A 21,581-nucleotide genomic window follows, 5' to 3' on the forward strand; every position below is an offset into this window, starting at 1 on the left:
TCTTTCTCTGGCAAGATGATGTCAAAATTAACATTCTGTGCTGATCAAGTTTTTGACCTTTCAACACTCAATGGTAATGAACTCTATAGTCACTATTGAAATAGACAATACCAAAATCAAAAGTTCACACTGTCAATTGACTTCTTGTATTCATAACCAACAGAATGGGACTTGCTTCTACTTATTTAATATAATATACTATGACGTAATATTGTCATAGTCCCTGCAAGTGTCATGACTGGCAAGGAAATGATCATCACAAGGTGAAGAACATAACTTCAATCAACACTACTTTAGCAAGTGCTGGTCAAAACTTCCAGAGTCTAACCTCATGGTTTATTTTGCTTATGCATTAAAGCACAGTAAACTTTTAAAAAAAAAGTCTCCCTATGATGATTATCATAATAAACTTCAGGGATGGCTACATCAAAACTTCCCTGTGCAGCAAAGTACTTGTGACCTTTACCATAAGAATAAGGTCTAGACACTAAGTAGGGAAGTGGGGGAACCAGCCCTGGTCTCAAGTTCGTGAGCACAGGAGAGCTGGCCCTACCCCTCTCTTTCTGGCTGTGGCATTAGATGAGCAAGCTGGGGCAGTGCTGGAGAGCTGGCCCTGGTGGTATGGGTGTAGGAGTACTGGTGGGCTGACCAGTTCACCTACCTCCCAAGTCCAGACCCAGGGCTTTGAATTGGCCCACCCTAACATCTGCCTGCTTTATGACTTGCTAGACCTGATGAAGGGGCTGGTACTATAATTCAAATATTCAGGATCTCCATGACATAGGACAACAATAAGATATCCGAAAAGAATCCAGGTGATGATAAAGTACTAATGGTGTAGAAGCCAGAGGCCCCATACCAGATCAAAGACTTACTGCAATGAACATTTGCATATAAAGATGTTTAGACAAAAGGATATACTGTGTGACACACTGCAGCTTCCATGATGAGGTTTTGGTGGTGGTTGTTGCTGTTGCTGCTGTTGTTGTTGTTGTTTATTTTCTTTGAGGTAGAAGCTGCAAGGGCAGAGGATGAATACAAAGGGACAGGGAGATGGGTGGGATTGGGGTACATGATTTGTAAGTCACCAAGAATCAATAAAAAGTTAAAATAAAAGAATGAGTTCTACTGACTGAAAGACGATGTGCAAGGGAGGGGCCTAAGGATGAAAGGTTTATAATAAGCATAAGGATAGATTCTCTTGATGGAGAATGTATCCTTCTGTAAGTACACGAGACCTCATTCACGAGCAAGGGTTCTATTTACTGAGAGACAGTGCTCATGATTAGGACCAAAACAATGCTCAGGATTGGGGGAGATTTAAGTGAAGATTGGCTCTGTAGGATAGCAAAAGACTACCAAGTTGTTAGACAACTTCTACTCCAGCCTTCTGAGTGACAGCTGTTACACATGTTCTTACCTTGAAGCAAAAGGCCTGCATGTTTAACTATACTGTGTTTTTCTAGTGCTTTCTGTAAACTGTGTCTTCTACATAATGTAGAATTAACGCATGTGTATAATTAAAATCTACAAAGACCTTACTATCACCTACTTAACTACTTAGTATAAATATATACACGCTTATTAGTAAATGGAGCTCTACATGTAAACTCGAGAAACCTCTGTTAGTGCTACACGGAGAGAGCTGGTCTAAAGTACATAATATCCTCGGTTCCAACCTCAGCAACACACACACATGTATTCAATTAGATGGAAGCAACCCTTTTCTCAACTTTTCCAACCTTACAATTTCTGCCATTCCTCTCTGAATGGCACTGAAGCCCAGTGAGTAATAAAAAGTTGTCAAGAAAATTACACACAGAGTCTACAGTGCCTGCCTACATTCTATTTAATGAGTGTTGTTTACACTCATTTTGAATTTACTTATTTGACATGAGTAAAATAACATGTGTTCAGAGCTACTTGGTTTATTTCTGCTTGAGGAAATTACTTTTAAATTTGTGCAATTGCTCTTCAACCCTGAAGTTATTTGTTTTGCCCTCCTAACAGTATCATTCCAATACATTGAATAAACTCTTTGCATTTGGTTTTTTTTCGAGTTAAAAGTTATATCAATATCATATAAAATATATGCACTGTCTGCATTGTAATTTTTTTCTGCAAAACTTTCAGAAAATAAGCTAAATGTTGTAGCATTAGTTCCAAAGCAACTGAATGTCTGAGACGTTTAAAGTACTCTACGATGATAAAATATGCTTCCAATTACTTTTTTTTTTTTTTTCCGGAGCTGGGGACCGAACCCAGGGCCTTGCGCTTCCTAGGCAAGGGCTCTACCACTGAGCTAAATCCCCAACCCCGCTTCCAATTACTAAGTGTTATACTTTGTTAAAATTTTCATGCTAATAAGTATATGGATTTATTTTGAAATAGTTGTAATATAAGACAAACAAAAGAAAGTCTTTTTCTACCACTGAGACTTCTAGCAAACAAACTCAAAAAGGTACAACTTGTCTCTTGAAGGTCAGCAAGCCAGGTTTTAGTCTCGGCATCATTTTTCTGCCATTCATACATCAGTTGCAATGCATCACAAATACACATTTTTTTCTCTCTACCATTTATGTGTATACAGAAGGTAATCTCTAGTATTACTCCTTTTGCCAGATTACAGACATTTATTTAACATGTTCAAATATTTTCGGATTATTCAGACAACAAATTATTGGTTAGGAAAAAGTTATAAATCCTAGGCTTTTTAAAAAATGTACTCCTCAATGAAACATTTGATGATCAATTATATCAGTTTGCATGATGTTAAAGAACACCTTTATATTCAAGAAAGAAAACCTTCAGAAAACCATTGTAAATGATTCTTTTTTTAAGATTTGTTTATTTACATCCCCAAAGCTGTCTCCCCCTCTCTAGTCCACCTCCAAGGGTCCCTCAGACCATCCACCCTCCCTTTTCCTCTGAGAAGATACCCCTGGGTATACCCCCGCCATCTTGGCACATCATTTCTCTGCAGGATTAGGCACATCCTCTATCACAAGGCAGCCCTGTCAGCGAACTGATTCCACAGTCAGGCAACAGTTTTAGGGACAGCCCCTGTTCCAGTTGTTGGGGAACCCACACGGAAACTGAGCTGCAGTTCTGCTACAGATGTTCCAGGGCCCTTGGTCCACCCTGTGAATGCTGTTTGGTTGGTGGTTCAGTCTCTAAGAGTTCCCAGAGGTCCAGGTTAGTTGATTCTGTTTGGTCTTCCTGTGGAGTTCCTACCCACTTCAGGGCCCACAACTTTCCATAGGTGTGTGATTTATTTCTGGGTCTTCTATTCCACTCATCAACATTCCTGCTTCTGTATCAATAATATAAGTTTTTATCAATATTGTTTTATAATATAGCTTGAAGTCATGATGGTGATTCCTCCAGAAATTCTTTTATTGTTCAGGATTGTTTTAACTATCCTGGGTTGTTTATTTTTCCTTATGAATATGGGAGATGCTCTTTCAAGGTCTATAAAAAAAATGTGATGGAATTTTGACAGGAATTATATTGAATGTATAGATTACTTTTGGTAAAGTGGACATTTTCACTGCTGGGGGTGTTAGTCCTACCAATCCATGAGCATGGGAGATCTTTCCATCTCCTGATACCTTCAATTTATTTCTTCATGACTTGAAGTTCTTGTCATACAGATCTTTCATTTCCTTGGTTATAGTTATACCAAGATATTTTATATTATTTTTTGACTATTGTGAAGGGTGTCATTTCCCTAATTTCTTTCTCATCCCATTTATCCTTTGAGGAAAGGAAAGCTACTGATCTGTTTGAGTTAATTTTATATCCAGCCACCTTGCTAAAGTTGGTTATCAGCTACAGGCTTTGTCTGATAGAATTTTAGGGTCACTTTATGTATACAATTATATCATCTGCAAACAGTGAAACCTTGACTTCTTCCTTTCCAGTTTGTATCCCCTTGATCTCCTGTTGTTGTCTAATTGTTCTAGCTAGAACTTCAAGTACTGTATTGAAGAGATGGAGAGACTATCTTGTCCCTAATTTTAGTAGGATTGCTTCAACCTTTCCATTTAATTTGATGTGGTGTTTTTCTTTAAATTTATTTATATAGTGGATTACATTAACAAATTTTTGTATATTGAATCACCCCTGCATCCCTGGGGTTAAGACTACTTGATCACGGTGGATAATGTCTTTGAGGTGTTCTTGGATTCAGTTTGCTAGAATTTTACTGAGTATTATTGTGTCGATGTTCATGAGTGAAATTGGTTTGAAATTCTCTTTGTTGAGTCTTTGTGTGGTTTAGGTACCAGGGTGGAATTCTGCACTAAAACAATCTGGCCCAGAGCTTTTTTGTTTGAGAGACTTTTAATTACTGCTATTTCCTTAGGGTTAGAGGAATATTGGGATAGTTTACCTGATTTTGATTTAACTTTGGTAAGTGGTATCTGTCTAGAAAATTATCAGTTTTGCTTAGATTTTCCAGTTTAGTGGAGTACAGGCTTTTGAAATAAGACCCAATGATTTTGTGGCTGGAGAAATGGCTCAGTGGTTTAGAGCACTGATTGCTCTTCCAGAGGTCCTGAGTTCAAATCCCAGCAACCACATGGTGGCTCACAACCATCTGTAATGAGATCTGAGGCTTCTTCTGGTGTGTCTGAAGACAGCTACAGTGTATTTATGTATAATAAATAAATAAATATTTAAAAAAAGATCGAATAATTTTGACAGACTGTGTTTGAAATAGCAGGACTGCCAGGTCCCATCGTTCCAGCACCAGTTTTGACCATCACATTACTATTTTCTCTCCTCCAAGGGCTGACTCTACCAAGTAGAATATGCTTTTAAGGCTATTAACCAGAGTGGGCTTACATCTGTAGCTGTCAGAGGAAAAGACTGCGCAGTTATTGTCACACAGAAGAAAGTGCCTGAGAAACTACTGAATTCCAGCACAGTGACTCACTTATTCAAGATAACAGAAAGCATTGGCTGTGTGGTGACAGGAGTGACAGCTGACAGCAGATCCCAGGTACAGAGGGCACACTATGAGGCAGCTAACTGGAAATACAAATATGGCTATGAGATTCCTGTGGACGTGCTGTGTAAAAGAATTGCTAATATTTCTCAAATCTACACACAGAATGCTGAAATGAGGGCACTTGGTTTGTTGTACGATTTTAATTGGTATAGATGAAGAGCAAGGCCCTCGAGTCTACATGTGTGATCCTGTAGGCTACAACTGTGGCTTTAAAGTCACCGCAGCAGGAGTTAAACAGAGTCAACCAGTTTCCTTGAAAAAGTGAAGAAGAAATTTGATTGGACATTTGAATAGACAGTGGAAACAGCAATTACATGCCTGTCTACTGTTCTGTTGATTGATTTCAAACCTTGAGAAATAGAAGCTGGAGTAGTTACAGTTGAAAATCCTATATTCAGGATTCTTACAGAAGCAGGGATTATGTTCACCTTGTTGTTCTAGCTGAGAGAGACTGAACACTGTTACCAGCTTACCAGATCCATGATGCCATGTGCCTGTGTGTTTGGTAACAGCAAACATAGAAGTCCTGGATTGAAGATGGAGACTCTCCCAGTTCTCCTGCCACTGACTGGTTAGGACTCTGTATAAATAAAACAGTGCTTTGGGGTGGAAGGGGGGACTAATGATTTTTTTAATTTCTCAGTTCCTGTTGTTATGTCTCCCTTTTCCTTTCCAATTTTGTTACTTTGGATACTGTCTGTGTGTCTTTTAGTTAGTTTGGCTAAGGGTTTGTCTATCTTGTTTATTTTCTCAAAGAAGCAGCTCTTGTCTTTGTTTTCTATGATTCTAATTGATTGATTTCAGCCCTGAGTTTGACTATTTCCTGCCCTCGACACCTCTTGGGTGTGTTTGCTTTGTTTTCTTCTAGAGCTTTCGGGTGTGCTGTTATGTTACTAGCACAAAATCTCTCCAAATTCTTTATGAGGGCACTTAATGCTATGAACCAGTCCCCTTAGGACTGATTTCATTGTGTCCCATAAATCTGGGTTTGTTGTGCCTTCATTCTCATTGAATTTTAGAAAAATCTTTAATTTCTTTCTTTATTTCTTCCCTGACCAAGTGATCATTAAGTAGAGTTGCTCAGTTTCCATGAGTATGTGGGCTTTCTGTTCTTCCTGCTGTTGGTGAAGTTCAGCCTTAATCCATGGTGATCTGATAAGATGCAGGGGGTTATTTCAATCTTCTTTTATCTGTTGAAACTTTTGCTGTGCCCAATTATATGGTCATTTTTGTTGAGGGTTCCATGAGATGCTGAGAAGAAGGTATATTGTTTTGTTTGGGGGCGAAAGGTTCTGCTGATATCTGGTAGATCCGCTTGGTTCATAACATCTGTTAGTTTCAGTGTTTCTCTGTTTAGTTTCTGTTTTGATGACTGTCCACTGATGAGGATGGAGTGTTGAAGTGTCCTGCATAATTATTGTGTGGGGTTCTGTATGTGATTTGAGCTTTAGTAAAGTTTCTTTTATGAATATGGGTGCCCTTGTATTTGGGGAAGAGATGTCCAGAATTGAGATACCATGTTGGTGGATTTTTTTCCTTTGATGATCATGAAGTGTCCTTTCCCACCACTTTTGATAACTTTTGGTTAAAGGGCTATTTTATTAGATATTAGAATGGCTATTCCAGCCTCTTTCTTGGGTCCATTTGTTTAGAAAACCTTTTTCTGGCCCTTTATTCTGAGGTAGTGTCTATCTTTATTGGTGATGTTTGTTTCTTGTAGGTAGCAGAATGATGAATCCTGTTTATTATGTATCCTGTCTGTTAGTCTGTGTCTTTTTATTGGTGAACTGAGTGCATCAATGTTGAGAGATATTAATGAACAATGATTGTTACTTCCTGTTACTTTGATGTTGGTGTGTCTGATCCTCTTCTTTCGGTTTTACTGCGAGATGATTCTGTGTTTTCTTGGGTGTGGTTACCCTCCTTGTCTTGGACTTTTCCTCTTAGTATCTCAGTGGGGCTGATCAGTAGGAAGAAACTGTGAAATTTGGCTTTGTCCTGGAATATCTTGGTCTCTCCATTTTTGGTGAATGAAAGTATTGCTTGGTATAATAGTCTCAGCTGGCACCTGTGGTCTCTTAGGGTCTGCAAGACATCTTTCCAGGCTCTTCTGGCTTTTAGAGTCTGTTGAGAAGTCAGAGAGGTCTGCCTTATAGGTTACTTGGTCTTTTACCCTTGCAGCTTCTAATATTCTTTCTTTGTTTTGTACATTTAGTGTTTTGATTATTGTGTGGCAGGGGGACTTTCTTTTCTGGTTCAATCTCTTTAGTGTTCTGTAAGTTTCTTGTACATTTATAGCCATCTCTTTCTTTAGGTTAGGGATTTTGTTAAAGATATTTTCTGGCCCTTTGAACTGGGAATCTTCAACCTCTTCTATTCCTATTATTCTTAGGTTTGGTCTTTTCGCGGTGGCCTAAATTTTCTGGATATTTTGCCTTAGAAACTTTATGTTTGGCGTTTTCTCTGACCGATATATCAATTTTTTTCTATGGTCCCTTCCACGCCTCACCTGTTTGTATTTTCCTGTATTTCCTTAAGAGATTTGTTTCCTTTTTAAGGGCTTCTACCTGTTTGATTGTGTTTCCCTGTATTTCTTTAAGGGAATTACCCTCTTTAAAGCCCTCTATCATCATCATGAGATGAGATTTAAGGTCACAGTCTTGCCCTTCAGGTGTGTTAGGATATCCAGGGTTTGCTGTAGTAGGAGAGCTAGGTCTGATGGTGCCATATTGTACTGACTTCTGTTGATTATGTTCTTGTGATTGCCTTTTGCCATCTGGTTATCTCTGGTGTTGCCTGGCCTGGTAGTCCCTGGGTGTCCCTGATTGAAACAGGCCTCCTGTAAGGCAGGGTGGAGCTGTGGGGTGGGGAGTGATGTGCTGATCCTCTATCCCAGGTTGAGGTGTGGACTGGAAGGAGGATGGAACTCTGATAGCATGGGGCAGAGCTCATCACTGCTGGGCTTGCTGGAGGGCAGGGAAGGGATTTTTGCATGCTTGTCTCACTGGGTTGTGTCAGGCTGGAGCAGGCCTCCTAAGAGCTATGGGGTTGGGGTTGGTGTGCCAATCCAAGATTGCAGGTTGAAGTGTGAACCAAAAGGAAGATCATAAATGATTTTTGAGTGAAGTCAAGTCAAAGATTAGAGTGAAGAATGTAGAAGTAAGAAATAAATAGTTTTCCAGGTTCTTCTGGTAGGCTACACAGAGGAAAGATCCACTAAATGTTAGTTCCCCTATGTGAGTTAAATTGTAAATAAAAGGCAGCTCTATTATTTCTGATTTGCCATTAATCAGAGTGATAAAATTAAAGGCATGTGCCACTATGCACACACATTTATATAAATAACTCTTAAATAAATAACATTTTAAGCATTCTAATATATACTTCTGCAGAAACTATAAAATAAAAATGGAACTCTACATGTAATGTTTTCTCCATAGCAAAGTGCACATTTCCTGCTCAGTTCTTTCATATTAGAAGTGAACATTGGAAATGACCACTAAAGCGCCTCTTTTTTTAATGATTAGGATCTTTCTTCTTCCAAATGTAGATATGAATTTATTTAAAGATTGTAAAAACATTCCTATTTGTACAACTACATGTCTAGCTTTACTCTAATTTTAATGACCTTTCCAAATTACCCACAAGCAGTTTCTCTTTTTTTTCTGACACTTGTATTTTTTAATTGATGTTTTTAATCTAGTGTTTCAAAGACTATGCCAAGAATTCAGCATTCAACCTCAATGTTACTTTACTTATTGTTAATTCACATTTTTTTTGAATTTTTTTGTCTCACTATGCAGCTCTGACTGTCCTAGAACTCATAATGTATACCAAGCCAGACTTGAACTCACAGAGATCCACCTACCTCTGTATCCTGAATGCTGGATGCTGGGATTAAAGGTAGGGGCCACTATACCCAGCTGTTAATTCACATTTTAATTCTCTATGTTCTTTATGGTTTGTGAATGTGACAATCTCCACCAACCATAACCAGTCTCTTCTATAACCTTGACCCTACAGTCAGACTGGAGATTCAAATAAAATTTCACTCTGTGTATAAAAATTCCATATAACTAATGATGATGGAAGTCCCCAGTATTACCCCAAGTTTAAGTCATTGCTAGGGGAGATCACAGACCTACATATAACTATACTTTTAGTTGTGATCTATTTTATCAAACGATACAAACTAAATTGACAAAGGAAATATATGCCAATGGCAAGATCTAAGTCAGGTACAACCCCTACCCTAGACTCCGCAGTCCTCTTCTATCCATCCCCAAGACAGGAGACACTGGATTCCTCCAATTTTGAATTGTGAGATTACATGTGAAATGGGATCTACCAGAGAGCTCATGAGAAGCTCGGCATTTGCTAGATTCTGATCACAAAGGCACACCTATTGTGTACTCACCAAGTTTTCAGAGTCCCAGGAGGAGCCTAAGTCATCAACACGTTGTGTATATAATCTGTGTACAAGAATCCCTCTTACCAGGTAGAAGGATAGCAATCAACCTAAATTCTAAGTTCCCATGGGTCACCAAGAGCTAACCCGGCCAGCAAGCCTTGTAAAGCTTCCGGCGTATTTTATTAACTCTTTACTAAATACTAGACTTTTATTTTGCTGAGTAGTTTTGACTTTTAGCGCTTTTACTTTATGATTCATCTCAATGATTTCAGGTAAATTGTATGTTGACAACCCTTTGAACCTAGAGAAGTCAAAGTCATCTTCTAAGTATCTGTTCCTTTTTCGAGAAGGCAAAGCAACACAACAGGATTATAAACAAGTCTCCAGGGTCTAGTAGCCTGAGTCTGAATAGTAACTCCAGCGCTGGTATATAATTTAATTAACTTAGTCACTTTGAGCTTCAGTTTCTTCCTCATGAAGTAGATACAATAACCATGCTATCTTCATGCTATCACTGCAAGGATTTCTGCTCTTAGGCTTTCTACTGCTGTGATAAAACACCCTGACCAAAGCAACTTGGGAAGGAAAGGGTTTATTCCCATTTACAGTTCTCAGCTCACACACTGTCACTGAAGGAAGTCATAGCAGGGAACTCTGGCTGGAACTTATACAGAAGCCATGAAATAATGCTACTTACTGGCTTCTTCCTCCTGGAGTGCACTGCCTGATTTCTTATACACCAAGGACCACCATAATCTGGACCCTCCCACATCAATTAGCAATCAAGAAAATGAATCAGGATTTCCCACAGGCCAATCATATAAGGGTATATTCTTTTTTTTTAGAACCTTTTATTTTTTTTTATTTTTCCAGGTTATGAATTACACCATTTACCACTTCTCTTTCCTTCTACCATGCCTCTAATACATCTCCTAATATTCCTCTTTTTTTAATTTTTTATTATATATTTCTTTACTTACATTTCAAAGGTTATTCTCCTTCCTGGTTTCATGTCCATAACCACCCATTCCTTCCCCTCCCCTCCCCCATATGAATATTCCCCCTATAATCCCCCTTATTGCCCTCCCCCATATTCCCCTGCACTGGGGAGGGGTCCAACTTCGGCAAGACCAAGGGCTTTCCATAAGGGTATATTCTTAAATGTGGTCCCTTCTAAGTGACTCCAGCTTGTGTCGAACTGACATAAAACTAGCGAGCACAATACTCAAAGTGACCATTTTTTTTCATAACCATTTACTCCAGATGGCACAGCTGCTCCTCAAGCTTCTTATGCTGCACCAACAGCAACACTACCAAGATCTGCACCTTCTCATTACCAAAGCCGTAATGGGATACTGGGTAATTAGACAAATGGAATCAAAATCACACGGAAATCCACACTCAAGACCTAGAATAGACAAAGTAATTGAGGCAAACACATTGCATGATGAGATTTTTATCTAGAAAATTACTAAGGCACACTTCTGAACATATCTGTGATATTGATTCCAAAGACTATTAGTCCATGGGGGCTCAGACCTAATGAATGAATCAGTCTCTTAATGAATTCATAATATGACGGCATCACTGGGAGGTGAAGAAAGGTACCAGACCCTAATTTTAAGTAAGTCATTGTGGTTGCCTGGAAGTTACATCTTGACCTGGGACCTTGCTGTAACCCTTTATTCTGTTTCCTGACCACAATGAGCTAAACAGTTCTACTCAATATAGTTCCTTCTTGCCATGATGAACTGAAATTTCTGAAATAAATAGCTAAGTATGGGCCCAATCTTATTAGAGTTTAAAGAGAAACCTCCAGGATTTGTAAATCTAAGCAGTTTCTCAGAGGAGAATTGGCAGTATAATGTATAAGGATACCAAACATAACTGAACTGTACACTGCAGAGAGTAAATTACACACTGTATAAATTATACCTCAATAGAATTCTTTTTCTTTTTTTCATAAGATTCTGTAACCCTGGAGTCAATGATTTCCAAACTAGGGCTTTGGATAACTCAGGCTGCATGATTAAAAGCAGTGCCATTCTGGAAGTACTCATTTTGCTCCCTGCTAGTTTACAGATTAGTGTTAAACACCATTATTTCATGGAAACAAACATGCACTCCAGAAAGAGGTGTGAGGTGGAAACAAACCCAGTGGGAAGAAGCAGGGGATGTGTTCAGGGTGCGAGCATAACAACAGGGAAGCAAAAGCACACAATGAAGTGGGAATGTTTCATGGGAAACAGCGGAAGGCATCAGATAAACTCTCTGTAGAAGTTGTGGCCCCTAAGAAAATGGGAAAGAGGCTGACAGAGACAGAATGTCTTGTATGCTTGGTTAGGAGAGCAAATTTGTCTTTTTCTCATTGGTTCTGATTTGGAAGTTGAGTCAAAAGAGGAAACATGGTCATTGACCACAGTCACACCAACGGGTGTTAGTTGCACAGGCTGTGGTTTTTCTTCCTGGATTCATTACCCCAGAGGATGTGGTATGGCCTCTTGAACTATTTACTAAAGAGGTCGAGGCAGGGTTTCAGGCTAATGAGGTAAATCAGACAGAAATGAATTTTGTTGTCTTAGATTCTGGGCATTGTCGGTTGTTAGATTCATCCTTAGTTTAGTACAAATGTTGAAGAGCGAAAAGCACCACTGTTAGGACAGCCAGGTCTTCCTCACGCAGAGGTGCATTCCATGTAAACAAGCTCCCAATACCCTCCTGGACAGATTTTCTGCATAACCAGAAATCTGGCTCAAGATCAAGTCTTAAGATCAAGGCGATAGTCTACTTCACTGTATTTGACATGTATTCTTGATGAATTGCAGGGTACACCCAGACAAAGCTCTCTTTACTCCTCATGGGTTATGTTCTCCCTGTGGTACTCCCTACACTTGGCAAAACATAGCTGAGGTGATTTTCCTCAGGGTTAGAAATAAAATTCCTGCAGAAGAATTACAACCCCTGTTAGTTAATGTCAGTGGCTTGAAGTTTCTCAACTCTTGTATTCTTCTTGTGTAGTAAATATTGATTTATAGGGAGACAATGTTACCACATCTAAATTTATTGGATTGGTCATTGTGGGTTTCTGCATATGCTGTAGAAAGAGAAACATAGGCAATTTTCAGGACTCCTGGTTCTGGGGACAAAAGGTCTAGAATTTCCCTCTTGAACTATGTCACTTATTAACTGCTTACCCACACTATACTCACACACACCAAAACAAACTGTTAGAATGAATATGTGTGTGAATGTATAATTCTAAATGTGTGTAGACATATGTATACCTATATACATATACATACACATATGCATATGCATATGCATATACATATATATGGTTGTTAGAATGATTTACAGGCTATGATCTAGCCATTTTGACAATGGCTATCTACCAAGAGAAAGCTCCAAAATCCAACACGTGTTCAGTCCATGATGCTATATGTCTTTGCTGGGCTTTGGTATACACTAGAATCCTAAAGAAGTAAGCTCCAATGCCAGTGAAGGAATGAAATTGCCAGCAAAGCGATGGCAATCGGGCAAAGAGAAAATGCTTCCTTTTTCCATGCCCTCTATATAGGCTACCACCAGAAGGTGTGGTCCAAATTAAAGGTGTATCTTCCCACCACAAAAAATCTGAATTAAGTCATATTTCTTGCTTCAAAATATTTAATTTAAAAAATCCTTCACAGGTGTACCCAGCCACTTGTGTTTTAGTTAATTCCAGATGTAGTTGAGTTTAGAACCACAGCTACACAACCTCTGTTTGTCATTCCCCACTACTCTTCTACCACCAGCCAAACCTCCCTGCCCTGGTGACCCAGGTTTCCAGGTTAGTTAGTTTGTGACAGTTTGAGAAGGTCACTCCAGATCCAGGCGTTCTCCCTGAAGAGAACTCTGTGGCCTTGGCCAACTAAGTTACAGCAACAGTAGAGGTTCTTACATTGTTGAGAATTCTTTTGTGAATCTCAATCCCTACAAGTCTTCCACAGAATTCCACTTTGACAGGTCTGGTACCACAAAATACCTGCTTGGTCTCATTGTGATGAACCGGCTAGCCCTTGGCTCTCTGAGCCTTGTCCCCCATTCCACTTCACTTATTCCATAAGAGGAAGGTCAAAGTTCTTGTGAATACTCTCCACATGCTTCGTGGGATTCTCACGCCAGTTCTGTGAGGCAGGGCCATGGCACATCCTCCAGGGATGTTTCTTTTTTTCTTATGTAAATCTTTTTCTATTGAGAATGTGATTTTAAAAGAAGCGCGTGATAAAACCCCTAACATCAAAACTCAAAGGAGTTTTCAATAACATGTATCCACGACAATCAGGAAATTCTCTTACTTTAAAATTAATACAAAGGATCCCTGTCCTTAATGCCTTACCACAGAAAATTCTCAACCTGTGTGATGTCATTACTAACAAGGAATGTTGAAATAATTTCAATAGTAATAATTAGAGTGTCAGTCATGTAAATGATTTATTTTTGATGAATTAGAGCAGATTCAGGGTTGCTCCCTGAAATTCTACCATTCTCTCGTTTGCTTCTCTATCCACTTTCTAAAATTAGAAAGAATCGTTGGAGAGGTACAGAGTAGACACAACCTGTAATTTCTTGTTCCTCTGCTACACCTCTTAGTGAGTCATCGTTAATGATACATCATTAATAACTGTAGCAATTATGAATTATTCTAGTACTTTGGGTGCTGATTTTGAAAGTATTTCTATTTCCAGATTAGTTTTACCCAGGGAGAAAAATTTAATAAGGAAATAGAGATAGAAAAAATGGCATATAAATGCATCTTTACTATGAGTTTTCAAATATCTTCTTTAGAAGAGAAAATTCCTCAAAAAAAAAAAGACTTTCAAGAACTCTAATACAGAAAACAAATTAACATGGATCTGTTCTAACTTAAACCTGGGCAGAGAAGATGCTACCCATGTCTGCCATTTGACGACAATGGAGACATATCCACAGAGCCCATGATGTCACTGAACATCAGTTGAAAACTAGCCATTTTTGTTGGTCTGACATATGAATAACACAGTGCTGTTGACAGGGCTGTTGATTGGCATTCTGCTGACAAAATCACATGTAGACCATGAAAATCGTAATAATACTAGGGATATTGGCCATGAAACGCTTCATGCAATGAATTAATAATTTAAGTATTTTTAGCTCACAAGGAATATTTATTTAATAATAGTATCCAGTTGCTCATCTCAATAGTACGAAGAGACTATAGATCAGGAATAAAACTGTAATACTTTAAAATGTATTATACTTGGGGGACTGAAGATATAGCTCAGTAACAGAGTCCTTGCCTTGCATGAGTAAGGCCCTAAGTTCAATCCCCAGCACCATGGATAAATAAATTAATATAAATTTGCCATTATACAAATATTGTATAGCTTTTTCTCTGGATTTTCCCATTGGAGTGGTGTTCTGAGGAGAAAAATTTGAAATAAACTGTTTGCATTGTTTAAGGAGCTCAATTTTTGTAGGTTGATGTCTTTATGCAGGAAGGCAGGTACAGGATAGAACGAGGCCTGTCATTGGACAAGAAGGAAGGATGGGCGGGGAAAAAGTTTTAGAAAGAGGAGAGGGAGACAGAGCGAGAGAGGAGCTGGGAGAACATGGTGGCCGATGTTAAGATTCTTCTCTGCGCATAGATACAGGTTGATATGAATATATTTAAGGGATGGTTGTGTACAGGATTTTGTGCTGTCTAGATGGGCAAATTATATCTTATCAATTGGATCAGAGGTTATTGTGTGGTGTGTTCTTTCATGTGGTGACTAAATTGAGTTCAAGAGAAGGCGCGGTGGCAGGATGCACCCAAGCCCGCCACGGAATTGGGATGTGTATGCCTGGCACGGTAATAACCCGCCAAGGGAACTGTGAGTGAAAGCAAAGCAGTGTGGCAAGGTGCCATGCTGGAACGGCTCGCAGACCACCTGGGTCAGAGAGCACCTTGGGGGACAGCATGCAGCTGCTGAGATAAATTAGCACGAGTTCCTATGGCATGACTGCCTAGGTCAGAGAGAGAGCCCGGGAGAAAAGTGTGGAGCCGTATGCTCAAGAACCAGTCACACAGCTTTACTTTATTTCCACAGCAAATTTTAATATACCCTATCTTCTAAACATTTCGCCCAAAGTCTTGACTTAATTATTATCAAGTTAATCCCTGCAATTAATAGAATAAAAAGATGCTACCTTTTAAGAAATTTATAAACCTAGCCACATATCAAAATATAGCAGAAGAGAAAATTTGTCAGAGAAAGATGTATAGGAGAATTTGTGAACTTACACAACAGCAACTAAAACAGGCCTAATTCATTGTTCTTCAATAGGTTTTGTGAGACCTTTTCTTTCATTAAACTATACAGTGGAAAACTGGAACACAGTATGAAGATGCATCTTAGCAGGACTTTTCTCTTTCTCAACCCATCCTGCCTCTGGGCCACTCCACACCTGCCTCTGGTATGAATAAGTTGGTACTACAGAAAATAAAGATCCAGCTATGCTCCAATTTTTTTAATTCTACAATACAGATATTTCAATATACATAACATAGAGACAAGAAAAAGAAAAATACTTCGCTCTTTACCTTGCTCAGAAAGTGGGGATGGATAGCAATAATAAATTATAAATAAAATTTAAATGTAGAAGTTACTTATGTCAAGACACAGCCACACCTTCCCAGAGATCCTTTCTTTCAAACTGGAGGTTAGCTATTCTTTTCCATATTCCTTTTTCAAATAGATGAAAAGAATTAATATGAAAGACACCTTAGAGAAACACTTCACAGTGCAATTTCCAACTCATTCTTTTTGAAATGTAACAACTTGACCCCAGTAGAAAGGTCCATCTTAGAGGAATACAGATGGCCTAGATGACCAACACCTAAGCAACAGATCTTTAACTTTCTGAGAAAAGTAATCTCCAATGTATGCCTTTGCTCAATTCATTAATTCTAAAGGTTTCTTTCTTTCAAGGCAATATAATGGATTAGTCTAAGTTTTTATTCCTTTCTTAAAAAATAAAAGCGTTCAAGTACTAAAAGTCCAGTACCAAAGCAATGGTCTACATATTAATCTAAAATGTATCTATGGATCTATGGAATTTATTAATGTGTACACCAACATCAAGAGCACATACAAGAAGAAAACCAAGAATTCCTGAAGGAAGTTCTCATCCCTAGAGTCACAGATTCCTTTTCCCATCCTATGCACCCCTCATTATCTTTGTATATTCTTGTGGGTCCAAGTACACATGACCAGGCTCCCACAAGACCAGGGCTGATATTTACACTATCCCATCTTCCCATTGTTTACTTTCCCATCTTCAACATTGTTTTATATATTGAATTATATTCCAATTCAACACAAAGAGTTGTGAAATTCCCAATCTTCCCAAAATCTCCATGCATCTGGTTTAATTAATCATAACTAACACTTATTTAGATACAGTAGAACTGAAAACCATGAATAACACAGTGTCCTGGCCCTATAGGAACTAATAATCTGGGGACATAAAATGATAGGAAATTAAATCATTTTGAAGAGATAGACTCTGAAAAGTGATATATATTTATAAATAAAATACACACTGTAAGAGAATTAGGAAGAAAAGATTCATGCTACCAACTAGTCAGCTAAAATGCATGGCAATTCGATTTCTACAACCCTGGGGGGCATTTGCCAGTACTGATTCATTTCAGTGTCCCACATCTACAACAATGTATGAATGTTTATATTTATAAAGATATTTATGAATCACTAAGATCTTAAATTATTTAATTTTTATACTGTGCACTAAAGTCTGAAAGTATATTACATTGTGTTCAGGATTTCAATGTGCTATAATTAGGTTAAGATCACATCATATTTTACTATAAGTTTTAACTTTCTGAAAGCATTATTTGTCTAAAGTATTTCATGTGCCTATAACTCTGGATAAAATAGTTCCTAAGGGTATGCCCATGAGTTCCAACCTTTCCCTTTATGCCTTAATTATTTAGAAAATCTTATCTTTAAATAAGAAATCTCGATTACATACAGTGTCTAATATAATTCTGATCATATAACATGTTTATAAAGCTTCAATATCTCACTGAGTGGTTACTGTTTTTGTAAAATCATATAATTCTGTAATACTGAGGAGCATGTCTCATTATATTTCTTTTTTAAGGGAAAAAGTGAAATATTCATTGTCAAGAGAACAGTTGAAAAGTTTCAGTATATAAATACAAAATGAAAAACAGCATATAAGAAACAATAATTTTAAAGATACTAAGTATCTTTACATACAAGTAACAAAACGAAGTCCTGTGGACATGTTTCTTGAAAAGCGTCTTTAGGCTATGTACGTGGAGCAGGAACCTAGGTAGATACCATTAGTTACCAGTAGGTAAAGGAGAAATAAACAGAAAGACAGCCCTAAAGATCTACAAGGGTTCTCTCACATCTGCAGAAAGATGGCCATCTATACTGACTTGAATATCTGCATAGAATACGCATTGTTTCTTCAAAGTTATCCTACTCATAGATTACATAGCAAGTTTATAGGATCAATATACATGAATTAAATATGTTCCTATACACTAGCAACAAACAATTCATAGCAGGTAATTCATAACTGGAAAAATAGCACACACCATGATCAAATATAATTTTTAGGCATATAGGCTATAACATTGAAAATGTGAATTAATATACACATCAAAATAGGAAAGTCACATGACCATATTAACAGATGTAGGAGCAGCACATGGCTTTACAAAATCCAATGACCATGTATGATTTTCTGAAATTCTGTCAGTAAATTAGGAAAAGAAAGAATTTTCTTACCTTGCAAAAGAGCATCTACAAAAAACCCTACAGCTGACATCACCATCAAGAGGGAGACAGTGCCAGCTTTTCCATGAAGATCAAGAAAAGCACGGCTGTCTTCTTTGATCTCCTCTCTGCAGTGGTGTCCTAGAAGATTTGGATAATACAAGAAAACGAGATAAAGGGTTTCTCTTTTAGGAAAGAAGAAATAAAACTGTCTTTTCACAAATGACACGATTGCTAACATAAAAAAATCATAACTGATTAGCATAAGAGTTTTGGAATAAATAATTATAGCAAAGTTGCAGGATACAAGGTTATTGTACAAGAAGAAATCTTTTCCCAAACACCAAAAATTAACAATAAGAATGGATTTAAACCACAGTATAATTTGTGTTAGTACCCAAAACATAAGCTACTGAGATCTACGTCTGATATTGATATTTAGATGAAGAAAACTTTATTCTAATCTCAGTGCTAAATAGCTTGACTTTATCAAATTTCTTCTTCCCTCAGGACTTAGAGAACTCTGGAAAAGAAGATAGAACCAGAGAAGATGGAGGACACCAAGGAAAGAAAGCTTTCTGAACACAGTGGGACCAACCCACATACAAACTCACAGAGACTGTGGCACCATGCACAGGGCCTGCATGGGTCTAAGCTAGATGGCGTCCATTGACGTCGTAGGCCCACTTTAGTGAGCCAGTTGATCTTTGACAAAGGAACAAAGCCAGTATAATCAGGCGAAGATAGTTTATTTCAACACCAAAGACTGGCAAGGATGTAGGAAACTAAGAGTTGTTCTTCATTGCTTAAGGCTATACAAAATGTTGTAAGCATTTTTGGAGCACTGGTTACCGGATTCTTAGAAAAGTGAGCATGCGTTCCTTATACAAACCAACAGTTTTAATCCTTGCCATTTACCCAGATGAATTGAAAACATGTCTACGAAGTAATGCTGTCATGAAAATTTGGGCTGGCTGTAATGCCAGCATTCAAGAACCTGAGCAAGAGCATTCCTGCAAGTTTTGGGCTAGCCTGTGACACAGTAAATTCAGGCTAGGCTGGGCTACAGAATGAAACTCTGTCTCAAAGAAAAAGTTCAGGGATATGAATATTTATATGAGAATTATTTTTAATTGTTAAATTATTAATAATTTTTAATTTAGAGCTAATCAGGATGACCTTTAGTAGATAGGTATGTAAAGTGTTGCATCCATACAAGTGAATGTTATTCCGTCGTAAAGAGAAGGGAGCTATACAACCAGTAAAAGACAGAGAAGGCTGTTACGTGAAGACTGCTACATGACATTAGTCAAGAAAAGGTCGTATACCATATGAATCCAAACAGGACATGCTGGAAAGGCAAAACTCTGAAGATGGCAAAAGTAACAATGAGTGCCAGAGAGCACAGGAAAAGAGAGTTCGGGTTATAAAGCCCAGTGGTGTTTGGGACACTGATATTCTTCTGCATGACATTCTAATGATGGGTACACACCATAAAGGGTCTCTCAGAAACCACAGACTCTGCACTCAGGTGGACTCTCAGTTAGCTATAGGCTCTGGGTGACAATTAGAAGGTTCCCAGTTGTAGTAATTATGCCACTGGGATATGGGATGCTGGCTATAGAAGACTGTGCATAGAAAGTACAGAGTTCCCATCTATGGGCTGTGGTCCCTTTGGGATCACATGTCAGATATCCTACATATCAGATATTTACATTACAATTCATAACAGTGCAATATTGCCACTATGACATAGCAACTAATTAATTTTGTGATTGTGAATCACCACAACATGAGGAAGTGTATTAAAGGATCACAGCATTAAGAAAGTTAAGTATATTGGGACTTTGCATAGGCTGCCAGTTTTACTATAAACCTAAAAATGCTCCAAAAACAAAGTTTATACTCTTGAATAATTCAATAAATATGAGATATTGACAGGTTAACCACCTGTCAAAAAAAACACAGAAAAGATCAGCATGCTTAAGACTACAAAACATTACCACGGGGAATTAGAAAAGAAAGCAAATAGATGTAACTAAACCACACGGAAGAACACTCACTGCGATTCTGATCTTGACTCTCTCCCAAATTGAGGTGTGCTCCATAAAAACCACAACCGAGATCCTAGTAAATTATTGTCAGAAACTGACAAGCAATTTTCAGAAATTGCATGAAAATACAAAGCACCTAGATTGACCAGAAACAAACCTTTAAAAGAAAAAAGCTGAGGGTGTAACGTCATGCACTTTCAGGTCTATCAGGACAGTGAGATGACAGCTTAGAGTCAAGTAAGTCAGTTTGGGACCGGCAGAACACTCAGAATCAGAAGCACTTGTATGGACAACTGACTTTGCTCATGCCTTTATTGAAAAGCTTCCACGGGACTATTTCATAGAACCTTTAAGTTTAATCGCTTAAAGCTGGAAATGACCCAAAGTTCCAAAGCAAACCAAGAAAGAGTAGCATGCCCATAGCATGTAATGCTACTCAGAAGGAAAGAGGAGTGCAATGCTGAACGATGTGGGTAAATATTGAAATAAACATGCTCATTGGCAGAATGGGTGAAACATAGGGGCAGACTCTGTGGCTCTGTTTATGTGACATTCTATAAAATGTGAACTATTCTATAGCAGCAGAAAGCTATGCGGAAGAGAGAAAGACAGGAAGCAGGGATTCTAAAGGACACACAGAACGTTTGAGGTGGTTGATATGTTCATAACTTAGACTTTTCAGACATAGAAACTTTTAATTTTCTTTTTATTGCATATGTATGGCTCTTTTCCCAGGATGTATGTTTGTATACCACCTGTGTGGTGGCTACGGAAGCCCGAAGAGGACAACAAAGCTATAGAGCAGAGTGAGTCTGCATCCATTTCTCATCTGTTCTACGTAACCATTTAATATGAATGCTTGGCCAGGCCAGTCTGCACTCCCCAAAACTATTTAATTTTAACACCCATAAATGTAATCACCAACCAGAGCCACACTTACATTCTTATATGTCAAAGTTCATTGAGAATAATATAATAGCCTTATTAGCCATGATGATGTCAAAACTCGTGGCCAGTAGGCCACATACATCTCATACACCTGCCTGTAAGCCCGACAACCACAGTTTGACTTCCTAGATCTACACTGTGAAATGAGTGAACTATAGCAAGTTGTCCTCAGATCACACATGAACGTTGGCATGCATTTGTGCGCACACACACACACACACACACACACACACATAATAAATAAGTTAATTAAAATATAACTGAAGAATGATTAAACTGTAAAGAGCTTCTAATTCTTGGTAAATACATTATGCAAACAA

At 38.2% G+C, this 21,581-nt stretch overlaps 1 pseudogene; it reads left to right on the forward strand.

Annotated features, from left to right (window-relative positions):
- Positions 1-234: 234 nt before the first annotated feature.
- LOC116911601 lies at positions 235-5,469 on the forward strand (annotated as a pseudogene).
- The last annotated feature ends 16,112 nt before the right edge of the window (positions 5,470-21,581 follow it).

The sequence above is a fragment of the Rattus rattus genome, chromosome 10, assembly GCF_011064425.1.
Source record: "Rattus rattus isolate New Zealand chromosome 10, Rrattus_CSIRO_v1, whole genome shotgun sequence".
NCBI classification, from domain to species: domain Eukaryota; kingdom Metazoa; phylum Chordata; class Mammalia; order Rodentia; family Muridae; genus Rattus; species Rattus rattus.